This window comes from Dermacentor andersoni, chromosome 8 (genome assembly GCF_023375885.2).
Source record: "Dermacentor andersoni chromosome 8, qqDerAnde1_hic_scaffold, whole genome shotgun sequence".
NCBI lineage: Eukaryota > Metazoa > Arthropoda > Arachnida > Ixodida > Ixodidae > Dermacentor > Dermacentor andersoni.
Genome location: NC_092821.1, coordinates 86,605,709 through 86,618,557, shown reverse-complemented (window position 1 = coordinate 86,618,557; position 12,849 = coordinate 86,605,709). Strand labels below are relative to the sequence as shown.

At 46.6% G+C, this 12,849-nt stretch overlaps 1 long non-coding RNA gene across 1 annotated transcript in view; it reads right to left on the bottom strand.

The window, feature by feature from the left end:
- Positions 1–11,413, bottom strand: part of LOC129386724 (uncharacterized) — a 39,830-nt gene extending 28,417 nt beyond the window's left edge. Inside the window, exons 1-2 of the long non-coding RNA XR_008614026.2 lie at positions 11,342–11,413; positions 1,175–1,369 (exon numbers count right to left, since the gene is read on the bottom strand). This is a non-coding gene — a long non-coding RNA (uncharacterized lncRNA). The remainder of the gene's footprint in view (positions 1–1,174; positions 1,370–11,341) is intronic.
- Positions 11,414–12,849: the final 1,436 nt, after the last annotated feature.

The window sequence follows — 12,849 nt, the reverse complement described above, 5'->3', positions numbered from 1 at the left end:
CGCGCAAGTAGGTTTATCGGTACATAGCGGCAAATTCACGCGTCTTTGATACCAGAAGCACACGAAATTCAAACAGGAGGCAATACATGTGGGAGCATGGCTTCAACAGCTCTAATCAACAAAATATGCAGTCGAATTCTCAGAAACTGCAGCGCAGATTGTTCTTGTGGGAAAACTAATTTTTTAAACGATGATTCACCCTTTGACATAAAAGCTTTTATCAATAATGTTCGACATCGAATCTGTATATGGCTAGGGTTCCATGCATTTTGGTTCTCAATGTACAAAAACTGTCCTCATCAATGGCTCAAAGCCCCCTAAAACAGAGGCTACAAGCAATCAGCAAAGTGAAGCAAACAGTGCTTAAATTCTTTCTATTCTTGCCTACAACATACAGAGCATCACGTCGAAAACTGTCATCATAAGTGACTCATTCCCATGTGAGAAATGGCTCATACCCCCGTAAGCAAGCAAAAAAGTTAAAAAAAGAACGCAATGACTTCTAGTCCGGTAAGGTTCATGGCTACTAACTTGGCGCGAGTTAGCTGCGATGACACTACCCCTGTAGTCGTAGGTGATTTCAATGGGGATGTGTCGGCAGCGAAAAGGCAGAAGTTTACGTGTTCCGTGTTTAAGACATATCTCTTGCGATGCCACGCCGATCCGGCCCAACAGACTACCCAGTGGCAAATGTGCATCAATTTGACGTTATCAAAGAATGTGAATGCAGTGCTGAGTGAAATAATCAATACCCATCAAGATAATTAATGAGTTCCTACCTTTGTTTAAAATTTTGTGTCACCTCTGTGCCGTGTGCTGAACCGCTTCGCTGGTCAACCACCTTCACACGGTGGAATGGCTCAGGATTTTTTTACCTTAACGATAGCCTGGACGCGTGCGGGGAGCTTTCATGATTCTATATATTGCTGTGTTGCGATAAAGACAACTTTGCCAATCAGTGCATGCGTTGCTGATCCATAATTGTCCTCGTACTGCGCATCGTTTTCCACTCTAAATGCAATACCAAGTAGGCCAAAGTCAATCCCTTAAACTTAAACTGCGAATTGAATCAGCAGCGGTAAAGCCAAACAGAAACGTGGCAGCTGCAACGAGTCGTTTTTCTGCACGCTTACAAGACCTTCTAACAAGAACTCACGTGAGAAATGATACTCACCGCATTCTTTACACGGCACGCATTCCAGGTGCCTATTCCTGCACGTTCCATCTATGCAGCCACAAGGGCGTTTCCGAAACGACACGTAGTTGTAATAATGGCACCATTGTCTTGGTACGCCCGGGCAGTAACTTTCGTATATGCCGCCTGAGCCGCACTGTCTTTTTTCTTGATTCTTTCTTGTGCAATAATATTCTGAGGAGAAAATTAATATTTTGTGCTTACAAAAAAGATCGACTTCTATGCAATTCAACAGCTCGATTCTACAGCGGTTAGTATGAAGACATTAAATTTTTGCAGAAAGACTAGACACCCTATGAAATAAAGGGATAACGATAGTTGCGGAAGGATTAAATGCGCAGCATGTGGTCTCCTGTATTTTTGTTTTGATTTGGTTGTGTTACAAAAAAATGCTGCTGTCGCGGATTCATGCTTTATAGTTTCATGTCGGTAAGTAACGCTGATAATTCAAGCGCCTGTTTTCTAGACCACGTTGCCACGTGCGTTACTATTCGCAACACTAGATACTACCGTTGCGCAAGATATAATCAACTTTGCCTGTTAAGAAAAGAACATTAAAAAAAGCATTCATTCGTGTTAAAATCCAAAACATGCACAGCTAGACATTAGGGACAAAAGTAAGTATTTTTACTGCGTGAACCAAGTTTCAACTCAAAATTTGGCCAAATACTCCGAAGTATTCGGCCTTAGAACGCTGGAAACGTTAAGCATTTGTTTATTGACCCTTATCTAGTTCATTGCAGAGCCAAGGTCATCGCATTACCAGCCAATGTGAACGAATCTGCTGCTCTTGATTGCGCTCTCCTGTCGGCGGCGCGCCGTGAAGATTTGTTTTGAGATCCCTCGTTTGTAGGGTAGGAAAATGTTAGAGTGACGCAGATTTACCGGCCCTCGTCGTTGCCACTTATGCGGCGATCAGATAATGGAAGCTCCTGCATGCAAGCGCTCTGTCGTTTCACTCATTTGTCGCTACGTGACTTAACATCAATGCTCTTAAAGCGTAAGGTGGCGTTGGCACGACTGAACTATGGTTGCAAATAGGGTTCAGTGCATCGATCTAATGTGCTCAGGGAACCTCGTTACAAACACCTCATTGGATGCACAATTCTAAATAAAGGCTTTGTTGGCTTATACCGGGTGTCCCAGTTACTTGGACCAAGTGTTCCTGAAAAAACTAAGAGTTCTTGACAAATCCTACCGACTGCATAGTAGCGGCAGTCGTGTGCACTTACAGCCACTATTTTTTTTCATCACGAAGTATTAAATAATAATTTCTATTAATTAGGGAATTTTTCAATTATTACTTGAATCCTAAACTTATCAGTACCAAAGTTGTAGGGCACCTGAAATAAACTCCGAATCAACCATTGATTTTGTGCTGAAGGGTGCCTGGTTGCTTTTTCCAAGAAAAAAACAAAAGCCTGCGAAATACATGAAATATGAAATAGATGCGCGCTTGCGCACCGCTACTCAAGCGCCTCCTAGTAACCCTTGAAAGATATACGGCAGCATTCATTTATCGCCGCATCGTATAAGGCTTCGTCATGTAGGATGGCTCGATAGGTTTCGCGACCTAACTAGCGTGGTGCGATCAGCGTCAGCCCCTGCGGACGCAAGAATGTTGCGCTCGATCATGAGGCGCTCGGGATAGCTTTAATCTTCGAGTATCATGAAACAAAGCTACAGCAGTAACTCAACCATTGTAAAAAAACCGTGTGCAAAAGAGCGAGAAGAAACAAGAAAGGAAGCTCTCGGAAGAACAGAAAAGAGCTACTCAAGAGTTTGTTTCAATAAAGAATAAAACAAAAGTACGTGAGGCATCTCATCCGCCCACAAAGAAACATCCAACGGTGCAAAGAGTTTAGCCTATCCCCACTTTGTCTCTGGAACTCCGGAAAAGAGGCAAAACAAAGCTGTTTGTTACATATTTCTGTTTGTCGCCAGATTTTTTATGTAAGAATAGCGTGACATCATGAAGGTGCATTAAACAGTCACATTTTGCACCCGTTTCAAGCGGTTATTTTCAACTGCAACTTATAGCACGTGCTCAAACAAGTCACCATCCGAAGCAATACAGTACTTGCTTCTTTCCAACACTTGCGAGTTTGCCGCTTTGACCAACGAAGTAGGAATCTCGCGGCAGACTCTATGATGTTACGGGGAAGGGAACGAAGAAGTTGGATTGGACTAGACGAAGACGAAGTCTGGCAGTTGCCTGAACGCCATATACGCCAGTTGTATATGTACGTTATTTAACACTCGTCGGCCTGCTTTCTTCCTGCAACATTTTGGTGGAAGGTGCGGGGTACAATCACGGAACTTCGCAGCGGACGTCATCTACCTGCCGCCACAGTGGCAAATCAACCGACACAAGCGACAACGCCTCAGCAGCCCGTGCCAACCGTCATCCTCACTCATCCGCGGGACCCAGGGACATTTTGTGGCACGGACAACACCGACGTCGAGGACTGGCTTACGATGTACGAACGAGTGTGCGACAACAACAAGTGGGATCCAACAATGATGCAAGCAAACGTGATATTTTACCTAAGAGGAAAGGCGAGGCAATGGTACGACACACACGAAGCTGACCTAACGAGCTGGGATGTCTGCAAAGAAAAAATGCGAGACCTGCTTGGCAGACCTGTCGGTCATCAGTTGGTGGCAAAAAAAGAACTTGCGTGTCGCGCTCAAACGTCCACAGAATCCTATGTCGTCTACATGCAGGATGTGCTGGCCCTGTGTCGCAAAGGCTGATAACATGACCGAGGCAGACAAGATTGGTCACATATTGAAAGGTATTGCAGACGATGCCTTCAATCTCCTGATCTGCAAGGATTGTGCCACTGTGGATGCAATTATAAAGGAGGGCCGGCGCTTCGAACAAGCGAAGGGCCGCCGCGTCGCTCAGACTTTCGACCGATTGCCCAATACCGCCGCGACATCTTCTTGCGAAGACCCGCCGCGCTTCGTTCAGCCCACAGGACTGGAAGAAATCACGCGCATCGTTCGCCGTGAGCTTGAAGCCATGGCTCCGGCTCCAGTCCGTTCTGACTGTCGGGAAAGCGTACCCGCTATCTCCCTTATACAAGCGGTCGTTCGGAAGGAAATAGCAAGTTTCCGCATTCCATCTCTCTGCTCGGTCCGCCATACAAACACCTACCAGATTTCTCCAGCCACTCGCTCCCAGACGCAAAGCTTTCCGCCCCCTCGTCGCAACCCAGCTGACTGGCGCACAGCGGATGATAAACCTATCTGTTTTAATTGTTCCGGTATTGGACACATATGGTTGCGGTATTGCCGCAACCATTGGTCGTCAATACTCGTGGGCCTGCTTTCTTCCTGCAACAGTATTTTTTTTTCCTTCAGGGCATCCGATGTGGTGGTTTCGCTGCTATAGACGAGATCTTCCACTCAGCCCCATGAGAAGTCCAGCGGTGTGATATCCGGTGACCTTACACACCAGGGTACAAGTTCGTGCCGGCCAATCCACTGCCCAAGGAAAACCTTGTCGAGCCACGCTCGCCAACGACTACTACTGTGCGCAGGAGCATCATTGTGTTCAAACAAGATGTTTCAAAAGTGCACAAGTGGAACATCGCAATAGAAGTCGTTCACGGGCCCTCGATGGTGTCGCTGGCGTAGCGTTGCGTCTTCAGTGGGTTTGTCAAAAAAGAGGTGTGCGATGATCTTCCCATCAAAAACAGTGCACCACAATTTAATTGATCACTGGTATTGGTGTCGTGTTTGTACCAGCCAGTGGTGATTCCTATCACTCGAGTAGTGCGCGTTGTGAAGATTATATTTGTGCGTTTCTTAATAAACTATCCTCACCCATCCAAAGTACGCGAGTGAGAAAGTCGGGCTCGTCTTCACATTTATTGAAAATCCAATGCTCAATGTCTGTTTTCAAAATCTTGGTCGGCATTTTTTTTATGAAGATGTACATGGTAAGGGGGAATATGCCCTTTTTCTAAAACGCTCCACACTGGTGACCATGAAGTTCCGGCCTCCGCAATGGCTCTGCGTACACTAGCGTGGTGGTTAGTAGCAAATAATCCCAAAACATTCGTTTCCGCTTCTTGAATTGCCGTCGAAGTCTTGTGTCGCTTTCTTTTGAAGCTAGCCGTATCCTAGAGCACTTCGCACACTGTAAGTATTTTCGCCGACTAGGGCGTCCTAAACATTGGCTCATTCGGAATAGCTTGGATCCCTACTTCCTTTCGCCGTGTGCAGCCGCCATGGCCACAACCATTTCAGCATCCTGATGAATTGGGATCGAATACTGGTCATGGCGGCCGTATTTAGATGGGGGCGAAATACGGAAACGCCCGCGTACTTAGATTTAGATGCACGTTAAAGAACCCCAGGTGGTTGAAATTTCTGGAGTCCCCCACTACGGCGGGCCTCATAATGAGAAAGTGGCTTTGGCACGAAAAACCCAATAATTTAATTTTTTTTATTCTGATCAATTGTGAAGGGCATGACTGTATTCCAGAAGAGCAGGTCACTGGCGTGGTACCGTTGAGATTTCCCGTTAACTTCTACGCACTGATATGTCAAGCAAAAATGATTGAAAATGAAAAAAAATTAAAAATGAAAAAAAGAAAAAAAAAAGAAACTGCATGTGCTGGCCGTACACAACCGCGAAAACGCATTATATATACGCAGCCTGCGCAAGAGTTGTTTCTATTGCTAAAGGGAACAAAACATACGTTCCCGGTGCGCCTATCTACAGAACAGTTGTGGAAAATACAGTCCCATGTGCGCCGTCACGGCTTCCCGGTATCCGAGTCCCCCCCATCCCCACCACCCCCACCCCCTCCCCCCACCTACGGCCCCGCTATGTTTATCAATGTGTCAGCGGCTTGTTCTCATGATGCCGCGACCATCACATAGCGTGATGACCTGTATCGAGCAACCGCCGCTGGTAAAGCCGTGCATCCGTGGTTTATCGTTTGGGAGCGCTTGAGGAGTGGCACGCGACGGCGTGCCTTTTTCAAATTTTAGATGTTTCGCGCGCTTTTGTTTTTCTCGGAAAAACCAACGAGAAAAAGCTGAGCACGAAACAAATGCTTGATTCGGAGGTTGTTCAAGTTTACCAACAACCTTTTAATTGATATGTTTGCGATTCAAGCAATAAGTAAAAAGTTCGCTAATTAAAAGCAATAAATTAAATAATACTTTGTGATGAAAAAAAAAATGTGGCTCTAAGTATACATGACTAGGGCTACTATGCAGTCGGTACAATTTGTGTAGAGCTCTTGCTCTTTTTTTTTTAAATCTTGGTTCAAGTTAACTCGGACGCCCGGTATAGCCCAGGTTTTCTTCATTGTAATGTAACCTGAGGATGATTACGCTCATACATATTTACGTAAATGTCGGATGTTTATGAGATGCAAGCTCCAGCAAACGGGCTTTTGTAGAACAAAATAATGACGTTTTTCTGGAAAAATTATTGTGTTTCACGTGCCAGAACCCCGATATGAGTGTGAGATACGCCGTAGTATGGTATTTCCAGTTAATTTTGAATTTTGAACACCAGGGGTTCCTTAACGTTCCCCCAATACACAGTACATGGATGTCTTTCTTAAATTTCGCCCACTTCGAAATGCGGCCGCCTTTGCCGGGATTTGATCCTGCGAACTCGGGCTTAGCCGCTCAACAACAAAGCCGCTATGCCATCACAGCAGGTGAATATTGACCTGGAAGGTTATGCTAGGAATTTCGATAATAAATTGCATCGAGCTGTCAATAAATCTACTATAAAGAATTGGAATAGGCAAATGGATAAATAGATATATCTGTCGATCTGTTATGAGTAATAAAGAATTAACCAAGACATAAAGATCCTACATATGACACCTACTCATACATATTTCCAAAGCACACATTCTCCAATGAAAATAAAGCGCGATATTCTACACCATAATATTTTTATTATAGCAAGAGAGAGAAAAGGAAGGAATCATCGAGAGGTTCGCCAGTGTAAGTGCCAGTTGGCTACCGTGTGCTGGGGAAAGGGTGAAAGGGAACACAATGTGATCAAAGAAACAAGTAAACAAATAAATCGAGAGAAGTTTTACGCAGAGTCCCAACTCGATTATCGGTCTCATGTATTTCTTGCGACATTAGGGCACGGGAGACATATTAGCACCAGCGCGCATGTGCTAGCCTACACGCGTGTTTAGAAGATTGGCAAGAATCTCGGGTAGGTGGCACTGTAGCTCGTAATACTCTCTCGAACCTTCAGAGCAGCGATCGTTCGTGCCCTCTGCCAGCCTTTCTGCGTGATAGCTGACACGCCCCGCGAATGCACATGGAAAGGACAGCGCGGACTATTTAGCTTACTGGGGGCTTGGTGGTGACCAGAATGTTAGCGTTCTACCAGAAACATGCTATTTGCAACCTCTCGCAACAAGACATTCCGACAGGTGTTTGGCCAATGTTGCGTACCTAATTGTAGCGCACAGGAAACTTTCGTAGTCATCGTAGTTCGGCGTTAGCGCTCCTTTAGACGCATTAAAACATATAGTTATTAAAACGATAAAAAAAATCGGGAGTAACTGATTTTTATAACCCTCCGTGCAGAAATTCTCTGTTGTACAATAAGTTACTCGGAATTAGAGAGCCAACGCGAATGTTTAAAACGCACCGCCTTGCTATATCTGCATCTACTCTGCGAAAGGTTGCCTGTTATGCTCAATTATTGTAGGCAGCCCCGCGGTCTGGAGGAAAGTGCGAAAGAGAGGGGAGTAGAAGCGTGTCGCAAGTTAACGAAGGTTGAGGGGTTTTAACGAAACCATTAGGCGGAAAGAGCAGGAGCGTATGCCGAAAGCGTGAGAAGAAAAGGGCAGTGCTGCGACAATTCTTCGAGGTGGCGCGAGAGGAGCGCGCTTTTTCTGGGAGGTCTACCGGCGGCAGCTGCTGTGAATCGCGCCCACGCGTCACCCACGCGCTGGCACTCACCTTCTGCAGATTAGCCAGACAGCCGCGCAACACTTCACCCCATTTCCAACGTGCCGCACGTGAGAGATTTTCCGTGCCAGTGAATATATTACGAAACGACCATAGCTGTAGAGCTGCGCTCTAAATTTCGCATTAGCGAGTGTCATAATCATCGGTAACCTTTTTTTTATTCTGGCACTAAGTACGGGGAACACCATGTAGCGTGTTTAAAAAACGTGAGCTTCAGTGAGATGCTGGCTTTCGCAAAGCACTTGCGCCCGTGTATTGAGACACTGAGCGTTTGCTGAACAGCCAAGCAATGCGACTGAGGGAAGCTGTAAGACACGTGGTGAAATGAAGAGTGCGCAAGCTTTTTATACTGTCAACATGCATTTATTGGAACTTGAAGTTAGGTAAATGAAGGAGAAGTTAGTTAAATCACCGGCACTCAAAAAGCACCTTCTCATGCATGCCATGATCAGTTACTCCCTGTGCTGTAGGGATGGGCACTCTGTGACGTAAGTGTGACGTTGTAGTGCTTCCTCAAATAATCTGTTTTCATCCTTGCTTTTCAGTAGCTTCGGTGACTTTGTACCTATCTTTATATTTCAATTTATTCGCTAATTCTATCAGTTGCGTAAATGCAGGGTGTAATTTTATTTGTTTACACGCAGATGTCGAAAATAACTTTGGAAGGTGAAGCTAACTGCTGGCACCTGAGTTAGGTGTATGGCGCAGCATTCCTCGAGCCGCTTTTGCGAGAAGCTCTGTATTTACACCATGATTTCTGGCCTCATAACTGACAAAACGCTCATACGCACTTAGGTTATCTGAACTATACAAGTAGCTGCTCAATTGAAAGAAAGTTCACCGACAAATACGACACTGCCTAATGCTAAATAGGAGCGTGGCTCTATACGTGTTATTTCTCGATATATTGGCTGTGGCAGACAGTTTATCTCCTAGGGCACGTTGCAAACGGAGCGAAGAATGGTGGGACTGCCTCATTGATCGCGAGATCGTGAGAGGCAGTGCGTGGGTGACGTGTGGGCTTAGTTCCTAGCAGCCACCGCAGACCTCCGCTCATGCAGCAGTTTGTTTCCATGGGTGTGACGCACGCTGCTCTGGCGCCTTCTCGAAGCCGTCGTCCCTGCAGAGCCCTTCTTGTGCTGCACTACTATTTTAGAGCGTAGCTCTTTGGCGTCCGTTCCTGGGTTTCGCGTCGTCGTCGGCGTTGTCGTCGGCCTCGTAACCAGCTCCACCCCCCTTTCATCCCCCCAGCGCTAGCAGCGACCGACTGATACCGCTGGATGCCGCTGACGCCGCTAGAGAGTCAAGATAACGTGACTGCATAGAACACCGTCGCCGCCATGCAGAAAGAGGAGGAAAGGGTCCCCCCCCCCCCTGTTCTTGTGTGGTGGATAGGGTGCTCTTCAGTTGCCGACGCACCGGTTATTTCACGTAGGCCCCGGCACGTCGACGAATACGTGACCACCTTCCCACGGCTAGACCTGGTTCTTAGCGCTGCGGAAGCGAGGGTATCATATTGTTTGTGTCGGCATCGGCGGCGTTGTCCCTGAAACCAACTCCGCAGCTGGGGTTGACTCACTATCGGCGTCAGCGGCATCAGTCAGTCGCTGCTATCTCTTCCCTCCTCCCTTTATCGTGTTGTCCGCTTGCTGCGCGCGCTTCTGCCCCCATCGTTTGCTGCTGGGTGTACACGCCGCCCCCCTCCCCCCTCTTCCTGCGAGTCTCCGGTTGTCAAAGCGCCGGCTCGAACTTAATTCCTTTCTTCGCTCCTCCTCCAATGCAACCCCTGTGCGGTGGCAATCAGAGAGCCAGATCGGTGGCGGCGGATGTGTATATGTGCACCGCCCGAGCCGAAATTGCCGCTGCCGTTCGCCCTGTGCGGTGGCAATCAGAGAGCCAGATCGGTGGCGGCGGATCTGTATATGTGCACCGCCCGAGCCGAAATTGCCGCTGCCGTTCGCCACTGCGAAATTATCTTGCTGGTAGTAGCTGCCTACTTCGCCCCTACCGCACTCACGAAAGACGTCGTGCACTTCCTGCAACTCGCATTAACCGTCCATCGATCCACACCGATGTTAGTAGTGGGGGACTTTAATGTTGACATAAAGACAAACAGCAATTTCCTAACACTTATGCGGGAGAACATCCCGTTCCTCTCGCTCGTAACGTGTCCCACGGCTGTGACAACCTCGCGAGGCACTTGTATAGATCTCGTCTTTGAGAATCAAGCATTGGTGTACCAAGTCGAACATATATCAGTCTATTTCTCCGACCACAAAGCTTCCTTCATGACTGTCAAGAACTGTTAGTGGAGTCTTTGTTAAAGGAATACGTGTGAAAAATAAAAAAAAAATTCTGTGATAGCGCATACATGTGTTGCTCGATTTCTTTGCCTCAATCTAGAGAAAAGGTGGAACAGCTTATTTGCTGCGCTCAAATTTCGCATTAGGAAGTAACGTAATCGTCAGTAATTTTTTTTATGTCACGCTTTCGCCATGCCTTCGTTGTCCACTTTCCTCCTCGCGCTCTCTTCAATATCGTTGTCTTTCATTCGCCGGTGCGCTCCACGTTCGCTCAGTTACGGGTGATGCGAAAGCTCACCGAACAAACGGGCGCCTAAGAGCGCCGCTCTAAGAACACCGGGTAGTTTAAAGCTAAGGTATTTTAGGCCGTTAGATGGCCATCTCGCTGAGTAAGTTCGGCCGATACAACAAAAACTGTATTTACCTGGGCCTATCGTGAATATCGTGTAATCAAAGGTTGATGAGCCCATCTTGACACCACTGCAAAACATATGTATTTGCAAAGGTTTTATTCTGGTTTATAACTGGCAGACCCTTGAGACAGTGCAATCCCAAGCGTAGCTTTACAGACGCCTTCTAATATATTCTAAAGTCTATATAAAATTTTGACTAATATCTTAGCACCATAAAAATAGGTCATTTCAAGGTACAGTGACATCTCGGACACAGAAACACCCAGTACACGTAATGCTGGTTACACTCTCGTAGAATATACTAGACATAGGTTTTCTAAACCCACACATGCGGGAAGTCAGCTGTTTCTTACCATTACTCTGGAGATGGCTAAGTTGTCAGAAACTATACAAATATACGCTATTTACACAGGCATAAGAAATGTGCACTGATATCGCCAGAAATACGTTACCATATTGGTAAACTGCTGGCACGCAGATTGTCACCAAAACAAGCAATACGTCCAGCGATATTTTCATCTTCAAATGAAGTATTCTCCTGTAAGATGTTTAAAGAGGTGTTTCAGCTTTGAGGAACGTCATTTTGCATAACACATCTGAACATAACGCTCAGTCAAGATGAAGGATGCCCTGCTTTGTGCGTGCTACTATTAACAAGGTGGATATGTAAGAAGCCAGTGCAGGTTCAGTGGCAGAAAAATATGAAGACCAGGAAAAATGGAGGCGTACAAGAAACAAAGTGTCCAGTAGTGGTTCAGGAAGTTTGATGGCGGTAAATTCTTCGTGCGTGTTTTTTTTTTTTCAGGACGATAGGTAGAACATCCCCCAAAATAAGAACAAGGTCTTCGTGGCGCAACCCGTCACCTCATTTCAATGTGGATGCGCATTTAATCCATCCATCCATCCATCCATCCATCCATCCATCCATCCATCCATCCATCCATCCATCCATCCATCCATCCATCCATCCATCCATCCATCCATCCATCCATCCATCCATCCATCCATCCATCCATCCATCCATCCATCCATCCATCCATCCATCCATCCATCCATCCATCCATCCATCCATCCATCCATCCATCCATCCATCCATCCATCCATCCATCCATCCATCCATCCATCCATCCATCCATCCATCCATCCATCCATCCATCCATCCATCCATCCATCCATCCATCCATCCATCCATCCATCCATCCATCCATCCATCCATCCATCCATCCATCCATCCATCCATCCATCCATCCATCCATCCATCCATCCATCCATCCATCCATCCATCCATCCATCCATCCATCCATCCATCCATCCATCCATCCATCCATCCATCCATCCATCCATCCATCCATCCATCCATCCATCCATCCATCCATCCATCCATCCATCCATCCATCCATCCATCCATCCATCCATCCATCCATCCATCCATCCATCCATCCATCCATCCATCCATCCATCCATCCATCCATCCATCCATCCATCCATCCATCCATCCATCCATCCATCCATCCATCCATCCATCCATCCATCCATCCATCCATCCATCCATCCATCCATCCATCCATCCATCCATCCATCCATCCATCCATCCATCCATCCATCCATCCATCCATCCATCCATCCATCCATCCATCCATCCATCCATCCATCCATCCATCCATCCATCCATCCATCCATCCATCCATCCATCCATCCATCCATCCATCCATCCATCCATCCATCCATCCATCCATCCATCCATCCATCCATCCATCCATCCATCCATCCATCCATCCATCCATCCATCCATCCATCCATCCATCCATCCATCCATCCATCCATCCATCCATCCATCCATCCATCCATCCATCCATCCATCCATCCATCCATCCATCCATCCATCCATCCATCCATCCATCCATCCATCCATCCATCCATCCATCCATCCATCCATCCATCCATCCATCCATCCATCCAT